The sequence below is a fragment of the Lactuca serriola genome, chromosome 3 (genome assembly GCF_051521515.1).
Source record: "Lactuca serriola cultivar US96UC23 chromosome 3, Lser_US96UC23_V15, whole genome shotgun sequence".
NCBI classification, from domain to species: Eukaryota; Viridiplantae; Streptophyta; class Magnoliopsida; order Asterales; family Asteraceae; genus Lactuca; species Lactuca serriola.
The window spans coordinates 46274790-46284232 of NC_136410.1; positions in this window are offsets into that span (position 1 = coordinate 46274790).

Sequence of the window (9443 nt, forward strand, 5' to 3'; positions counted from 1 at the left end):
CTCAGTTTATTTATATTACAGGTGTTGAGATGAAGTCACATTACACTGAGAGATTAAAGAGATGTAGATCACTAGTGTAAATAAATGTAAGTTCTGTTTATGCTTATGTTTCTGTATTGACGATGACATCCCAAATGTTTTAAAATGAATTAAAAATATTTTTCTTCGGAAATGCTTTGATAACGTATTTATCATGTTTTACTGGGAACAAATTCCGGCACATTTTTATTAAAAGAGGTAGTCTGATTTTTATAAAGCATAAACAAAATTGGTATTTTCTGGCCGTGAAAATGGGGATGTCACATCGGCCCTTGAACCCGAGCCTGATCCCTCCCCGGCGCCTGATCCGCCCACTGGTCTCTCTCGCAATGTCACCATGCTGAAAACATATTGCTATAACTATCAGAATACTCATCACTGCTGAGGGATCATACACACACACTACAAGTTTCCCGGTCTCATCTCGGTCTTTCTCGAATCGAGAACGGATCCTCTATTTTCAGTAGTACGGGCCCATAGTACCTTCCACATCTATCCGTACTTTCCTCAAGAACTGCTTCGACTCCACCAGGTCCCTTTTTCTACTACTACTGCTCCCAGCACTATCTCATCCTAGGCTTACCCTAAGGAAACCTATGACTCAACTCAAACCAGTCCTCAGGTGCTAAATGCCTCCTTGTGACGCCAATTAGCCATCACCTGAATACCATCACATGTGATGAGGCTCAGATAATCCTTCGAGTAGAAGACTCGTCCCTACAACGGTTGGACTTAGACAAGAGCTACGCAATAGGGCCAAATCCAACACTCTGAGATTATTCAACCCTGATCACATGTGACGTGACGTATTCACCTAATGACTAACTCCCATCACTCAGAATCCCACAATGCACAAAGCAAGCAACATTCAGACAAGGGAAAAATCTAACCATAACATACTCAACAATCATAATCTCATATCAAGAATCTGCACTAGCATGCAACATAAGCTCATAAACTCAAGCATAACCTAAACAGGTTATCCTACTACTGTCTAATCAACACTATCATGCAGCTCAATGCACATATAACAGGCACATAAGGCATCCTCCCTAGATCCTTAGTTCTAATCTAGCATGCTGCTCTACTAAATGATAATCATAACATAAACTTGTAAGGGTATTTTGGGGTACTTACTTGAGCTCGGCTGATTGCGTGCACCACACCCTTTTTCTCTTATCAAAGTTCTTTTTCTTTCTGAATTCTTTTTGCTTTTGTAAAATTGTTTCATTTCTAAAAACTCTTTTTACAAAACTGTCTTTTCATTTTGAAAACTTTTAGACGAATCCCTTAGTTTGAGTTCAGACACACCCGAGAGTATGTCCAAATCCCTCAAACCAAGGCTCTGATACCAACTTGTAACGTCCCAAAAATTTGTACCAAATTTTTTTCTTTAAATCATTATCAAAGCCATATTCATAAAAACATATCATAAGTCATAACATAAATTCATAATATAAATTCCAAAACATATTTCATTATCAGAGTAAAACATCCCAGGCTGACTAATCAATGGTGTGTGCCATGCGATCACCCCGATCTCTTACCTTCGCTACCGGAAGTACCTGAAACCAAAACTGAAAACCGTAAGCACGAAGCTTAGTGAGTTCCCCAACCTACCACATACCCTGCACAAACACATACATCATATAATGGGCCACGCCCACTATTTCGGGCCTTGCCCCTACCTCGGGCCCCGCCCGCTACAACGGCCCCGCCGCTCCAGTCCCCGCCTGGCTTCGAGCCCCGCTCGGATACATATCTGTTTCTTTTAGGCCCCGCCCGCTAACCACATATAGTACAAAATAACATATAACACATAACTGAACATATCCTACTGCATTCTTGTCCTTAGGCCTTGCCTGTCTTGGGCCTCGCCCATGTCCTGTCACTAGTGAGTCATGGAACCCCGTCCAAGCTCCTACGGTAAGTGAGATACGGGCCCACGCCCACACTCACTCCATGCCTATCTCGGGCCTCGCCCATGCTCTGCTACTAATGAGATATGGAACACCGTCCATACTCTGCTATTGGTGAGATACGGGACCTCGCCCACACTCACCTTCCTACTAGGCACATACATGCATCACACAGACAACAAGTATACTCTATCATGCAAACCATTCCTTGGGCACCTGCCCGACATTGGACCTTGGTCCGGAATATCATACTAGCAAAAAGTGCCTAGGGCTAACCCTCGGGTCTTCCTACTCATAACTACATGGGCCGGCATTGTGGCCGTAGACCCATTCACACAAAAGGAAACTCACCTGCACTGCTGAACTTGCTGATAACCCTCTTGTTGCTGACCGACAATTCTCTGAACCGCTGCTTCACTAGCTCCCCGAGCTACCAATATCAATACATAAATCACTTAGTTCCAACTGAACTCTAGAAGCCAAGCTAAGTCAACTCTGGTCAAAGTCAATCTTTCTGGCTGACTCTACTCGCCGAGTCAGTCCTTTGACTCGTCGAGTACATATACTCAGAACTCTCATAATACGACCCAACTCGCCGAGTCACCCCAAGACTCGTCGAGTTCAACGATCTCTGAGTCCCATCCTGTCCAACTCACTGGATCACCATTCAACTCACTGATCTGAGCCTTAACCAGAAGGGGTTAGTGTTTCGCGACCTGACTCAGCGAGTCCAAGAATAGACTCGCCGAGTCCATGACAATCTTCAACAGACTCGCTGAGTTGTTATTCCAACGCGTCGATTCCATGCCCATCTTCATCCAACTCGCCGAGTCCACCCATGTGACTCGCCGAGTCGCTTCAGTTCTTAATCCATACAGTGGCTTTTCGAGCCATGCATGAGCTCCAACTCATAGATCCACCCTTTCTAAGTCTATTCCTCACGTAAAGTTGCAAACTTTATGTGAAACCAAAGAGATATGGGCTTAAAACACTCTAGGGCTAGGGTTTGTGACCAAGGGGCTTCACCACCAACTTATTGGCATAAACTTTATGGCTTTCTGGATCCTTAATAGCCTAGATCTGAGGTAGTAACCTCAGATCTACTCCAAAATCGGAAAAAACCTCCTCCATACTCAAAATGCCCAAATCTCAACCATAATATAGATCTAAATGCAATAAGGTCAGCTTATTACCTCAAAGGATCCGAAAAGTCACACCAACTATGTATCCAAGGCTTCCTTTTGCACCACTATGAACCTCCTTCTCTTCCAAGCTTCAAATCACTTCACCAAGGTTAGATCTTGCTCAAAATGGATATGGTGGCTAGGGTTTGATATTCTAGGTGAGAGAGATTGTATATGAACCCTAGGGAAGAGAATGAGACGTTTAAATAGGGCACCAAGTCCCGAACTTAGGGTTTCCCAATCCAGACCGGACTCGTCGAGTCCACTTTCCAACTCGTCGAGTCGGTCACTTACTCTTCGACCCGGATCCCGCTCGGACTCGTCGATTTCCACCCTGGACTCGACGAGTTGACCCTTTTGACTTAGGGTTTTCCTTTCCTTTCTTGGTCTTTCTGATTATGGGTGTTACACCTAATAAGTTGTTTTAAAAAGCTTAGTCAAACACCCGCAAGTCTTTCCGAAATTATTTTGACCGCATTAAAATCACTGAAAAAAACATGACCTTTATTCCGTTCCATAAACGACTCGAAATAATTCCATAACAACCTTTTTTTATACTTTCTTACTGAGGAGCGTACACATCAACTATAATAAATGAAGATCCATTTTGACACATGTCAATCTCTCATTAGTTTTGACACTTGTCATTTAATAATATTTTTAAGATAAATAATATTCACATGTCAATTCTTAAGTTTTTCAATTTTTAAAATTAAAAAGTCATATAATGTTTATATACATATAGATGTAAAGTATTACACGTCATAAATATTATACTAAATTGCAACTAATTCGTTTCTTTATTTTTTATTTCAAAATTTTATTTTAAAAAATATTTAATATTTACATTTTAATATTTAAATATACGAGTTATACATTTAGTTTACCATATAACAATGTAATTTCGAAAACACAGTCTGCTTCAACAATCAGAACATTCTCGTTACAAATTATATATGCTTTAACAAAAATAGCCGAGTCCCGCATATACAGAATTCCCCCCGATAAACGTGCACACTACTTATAGCAAAATCGAAAGAAAATTTTCCCCCCACACTTTTTAGCAAGATCAAATCAACTTCGACACATTCAAGTTTCTTGTAAACCAAAAAAAGCAACTCCAATTTTGGTACAAAATGTCGAAATCTTACTCCTTTTCGATTTGTTGTTGACACCACACACATTAATGGAAAGAATATTCATTTATCTACTAGAACCACACCCATTAAGGACATAATATTCGTGTTCATCAATAATTTTGTGTTTTCTGCCTACTCATTGAAGAAACCCACAATCTTTGATTTCTATACATCGCAAGTTTGCTACAAGGGTTTTAAACGTGGATTGTGGCTACTGCTGTTTGGTTTTTTATTATCAAGAGCTTAAAGAGTTTGTATTGGGACGCACTCATTGACCGGAGCCCGGAGGTCCATCTGGAAACTGCTTTAGCATGTGATTGTAACGCCTCACCTTATTTTTTAGTTTTGATTAAAATAATCTTATATGGTTGTTCTAAAACATTCGATCGTTTAGTTAATTTATTTTTCTAATTGTGTTTGACTTTGACTTTGGTCTCTCCTGTAATTTTGCCGAAAACAATACCCTAATTTAGGATGAAATCTGGTGTTCTTATTTTCAGCGTTTTAGGCATAATCGCAAATAAGTTTGGGTTTTTGATTTTTTTGTTGGGTTTTGCTTCTACAATAAATTTATACACTATTGTTGCAGGTTGTGGGTTTGAAGATCATTTGTGGATTTTGGTAATTTTCTAGTGAAGAAGATGATGGGACGGGGTTGTGGGTTTGAAGATCATTTATGGATTTTGGTAATTTTCTAGTGAAGAAGATGATGGGACGGAGAGAGGGAAACAGTGCTGGCTGCAATTATTAAATTATAAAAGTAAATACTTTTTCCGTTTCAAAATTATAGTTCATATTTTTTTTTTTCGTTTGTTCCAAAATAATAGTTTACTTCTAAAAATAAATAACATTTTTATCAAAATACTCCCTTATTATTACTTAACCAACTAAGCATTTAATAAAACATTAAATGCAAAGTAAAGACAAAACTATCATTTTATAATATAAAGTTAGTAGTAATTAATGATTTTCTTTAATCTGTATGTTTGTTGTCTGTGGACAATAATATTGGGACGGAGGGAATATTAAAAATAAAGTGTTGCTAAATTGACATCCCTTAATCACCCTATGAACATTTTTATTAAAAGTCAACCTATAATAAACTATTTATAGTTTATTTTTTCAAAATAAAAATGCAAATTCAATCAATAAAAAAATCTTAAAAATCAAATAGGATGGTAAAATGAAAAATTAAAATGTCATTTTAGCCAACCCTAAAAATCTAAAAATTTAAAAATGAAATTAAAAGAGAAAAATGTTCCTTTCAAATATTTCAGTATTAAAACCACAATTTTTTTTTTTAAAATTGTTTTTAAACCTTGTGTGCAAATTAACGTTTTTGAATCTTATCCATAATTTTTCTTTTGCAAACCACATGGTCCTTTTTGGATGTTTTTGTCGCGAAACAAATATGAATACGTCATCGATGTATGGCCAACGAAATGGCGGCTAACTAGAGATTGTCTATGCATGTTACGCTTCAAAAGAAAACTTTTGACTTTGACAAATACAATGAAAGACTTTGAAATTTGTGATTTGTTGTTTGAAAGTCGTACCTTTGATTATTTCAACAAAACAAGGTGCTTGATTGGTTCGTTCATTCGTCCCAGTTGTTATGCAAACCTCCAAGAAGGCACCAAGATAGCCAAAGAGGACTATGTTTAACAATTTCTTAATTCTTTCGACTAAATTACAGTTTTCGTTTATGGGTTTTACATCTTTTTGCAGGTTTAGTCCTAATTTTAAAAAGGTTGATATCAGCAGTTATTAAAGTTTCAGAATCCATAGCTTTGATCCTTATGGTTGTTACCCTTGGTGACATTCCATTAAATGTGAGTAAAAGTGATGAGATTAACCTAGTTCTTTGTTTTTTGATTTTGTTTTTTCTTATTATATCTATTTAATTTTTTTATATAAGTGAGCCCCACCTACCTCACCTCACTATACCACCCAACCCCAACCTCGCCCTTGAACCCGTTAGCGACTCACCACCACCAACCAATTCTCTATCTCTACTTTTTTTCACGCATATCAACCATGGTATAAGATATCCTTTCTTTAATAGGACCTCGTTTTAGATGATGAACTGTGTGGTCTTTATTCGTATATTTCTTGTTACATCCTTTTGTCTGCAATATGTCATGTTGTAGGTAGTCGTATGTCATCCAGTTTGACTCACTATGGATGTCGTTGACCTCAAATTCGTCAATGCTTCTTTTTGTCATTACCTTTACTAACATATTTGTGTTTGAAGGAGAATGAGGCCAGTTTGTTGAGCTCATTAGCATGTTTGTTTTTGTTCAAGATTCTTGTTGTATTTCATATGTTTTGAATTTTTTGCTTAGTTTTTTTCAAATACATTTGTAGGTTCATTCTTTCATTTTGTTAAACCCATCCAACTTTCTATTATAAGAACCCTTTCTTTCCTTAATTTTCTCGTTTTTCAAGGGAATGACATGTTATATTATAAAATGCTTAATTCCTTAGAAGATAATAACATAAGAATATATAGATAATAGCTAAACCCTAAGTGGCTTGGGCCTGCCCCCCACCCCATTTGATCGGGAGGAGACGATTAAACTAGGAAAATAACAAAAGAGAAAAACAACATAAAAACATAGATGTAGACGACGACAACGGTGGTGGCAAAGCTCTGATGAGGGCGACTAACATTAACTGCTCGTCGAAGGAACAGAGAGAAGAAGCGGTGGCTAGAGGCGGTTCCATTGTAGAAGAAGAAGAGAGTTGGCAGTGGCGGAGTCCAGGGAAAGGCAATGAGAGAGAAAGAGGGATCGAGCTGTGGGTAACGCCCGTGTTTCTGGGTTTGCCATTTTTAGCAATGCAATAGTCTAGGTTAACCTTTGTAACCCCAATTTGAAATAATAAGAACGTATTATTTGAGTATTATATGTTTTGTGCTTAATTGTTTAATTATGTGATACAATTAATTAAGAATAAAATGTGCGTCAAAATTTAAGTGTAAAATAAACTTGATATCTTTGACTAATGTTGTAGTAGTTGAAACGAGGTTTCCGAATATATATAGAATGCCCAAATCTGACTTCGTATGAGGAAGTTATGATTTTCTGAAGTTTCGACTTGGCAGTATGCAGCCCGAATACTCGATTTGAGATCGAGCGGTTTTTAGCCGAAACAATCTAAGCGGGAATCGAAGATCTCGTTGTTAGTAGCGAAACGATGAAAAGTTAGGAGAGAACGGATGTCGGACGAAGAAGTTATGAATTTATAACGAAGTTTTTCTGTCCCGGCCTCCTAAAAATAATTAATAAAAATAAAGTCAACATTAGCCGACGGAGTCTAAACGAAAGTTGTAGAGCGTAGTCTCACCTATGCGTGGATATAAAGAACGTCGAAAACGGAGTTCGTATGAGGGAGATATGAATTTTCAAAGTTTATTAAATATTTAATATTTAATTTTAATTTTAAATGTTGGTATTATCCGAAGGGGAGTCACCGGACTCATCCGAAGTACGCCCAGCGTACCACTCGAGTACTTCGGAGTCGTATGCGATGACGTAGAGGGCCGATGACGCAAGGGATGACGGCAACCGAGACATTACGCCCCGCGTACCCCTAAGTTACGCCCAGCGTAACCCCGAGGATCAGCCCTATAAAAGGGGATACGAAGGCAGCCTTAGTTCTTTTACAACTTCTTCCTTTTTCTCTCATCTTTTGCCTCGATTTGCGTGCCATTTATACCCCGAAGCCCCGATAATATTCCCGAGCCCCGAAGCAAGATCCGAAGTCCCTAGGATCCCGAAGAGCGTTATTCCCGAGCCGGAGCCCTGCCCGCAAGGAGCCGGTTTTTGTGAAGATTTTCCAGATCTACGGAGAAACATTACTTCTGCAAGCCGTAGTGTTGCCCGATCATCTTCTAATCAAGTGAGTGTGTAGTCATTTTTTTTTCCAACGCAATATTATGAAGTATTTTATATAAAATACGTGTTATGTGTATATATTTGTTGTTATATGTGTGAATGTATATTCACTCTCTTCTATCTCATAGATCTGATTTATTCTCTATGAAACACGTGTTATGTGTATATGCCTCATCTGTTATGTGGAATATGTATTGATTAAAGCATGCTATACAGGTTTTCAAACTATGTATAAAAATGTATATTTTTATCTACTAATATGTTGGGTAGAACATGGGTAGATAGTTGGTGTGAAATAAACAGATGAGAGGCCTCGGTGTTATTGGTGTTATTCTAGTCATTCAGCAGAGTATGGATGACGACCACGGACTATTCTAGACTGTCATGTGGAACACTAGCAGGCTCATTACCTGTAGGTGTTGTGAACGACGTGTTCACCGGTGTACTCTATCCCCCACATGATTTCCTCTAGGACACTTATTGTTGAGGAAGCCCCTCTGCAGTAATGTCCGTCCCGATGAAAATCCTCAATTAGGTTCCTTATAATAGATGTTATTTTAGGGACGTAAAGTGAGGATAACGGGAATGGGTAATCGGGTTTATTGTTGATTGTTGAAATTAAATATAATTATTGTTGATTGAAAACCCTATATGCTCACCAGGCTCCCAAGCCTGACCCACTTAGTTTATTTGTATTACAGGAAGTGGCACAAGAGCTTAAGATGGGAGAATCATCAAGTTGTTTTTGTTTACAAGTCTGTACATGTATATATTTGTTGAATGACTTGTAATGTTATCGTTTATGCTTTATGATCTGTATCGGAACATGACATCCCGACTTTTGACTATGAAATGAAATCCTATTTCTTTATGAAATGTTTTGATAAATATCTATTTTATCATGTTTTGTTTGTGGGAACAAATTCCGCATCTCTTTTAAAATTAAAAGGATTTACTCTGAAAATGTTTAAAAAGCATAAATGAAACCGGTCTTTTCTCGCCGAGATTTTGGGGATGTCACACTGTGGCAGATAGAGCCAATTCCGACAAGATTGGCGACCACATAGTTGATAGAAAGAGAGATGACCGCAAATCAGAGGTTGTACGATGGAGAAGGTACCATCAGAGGGAGGTGACAAAAGCATCAAAAGAGGCTAACTCGAAAAAGAGATCTGAAGAAGAAGAGGTCAGTCGATGAGAAGGGCTATCCGAGGAGGATATAGAAGGCTCGGAGGCAGGGGCCATCTTAGAAGGAGGTAGAAG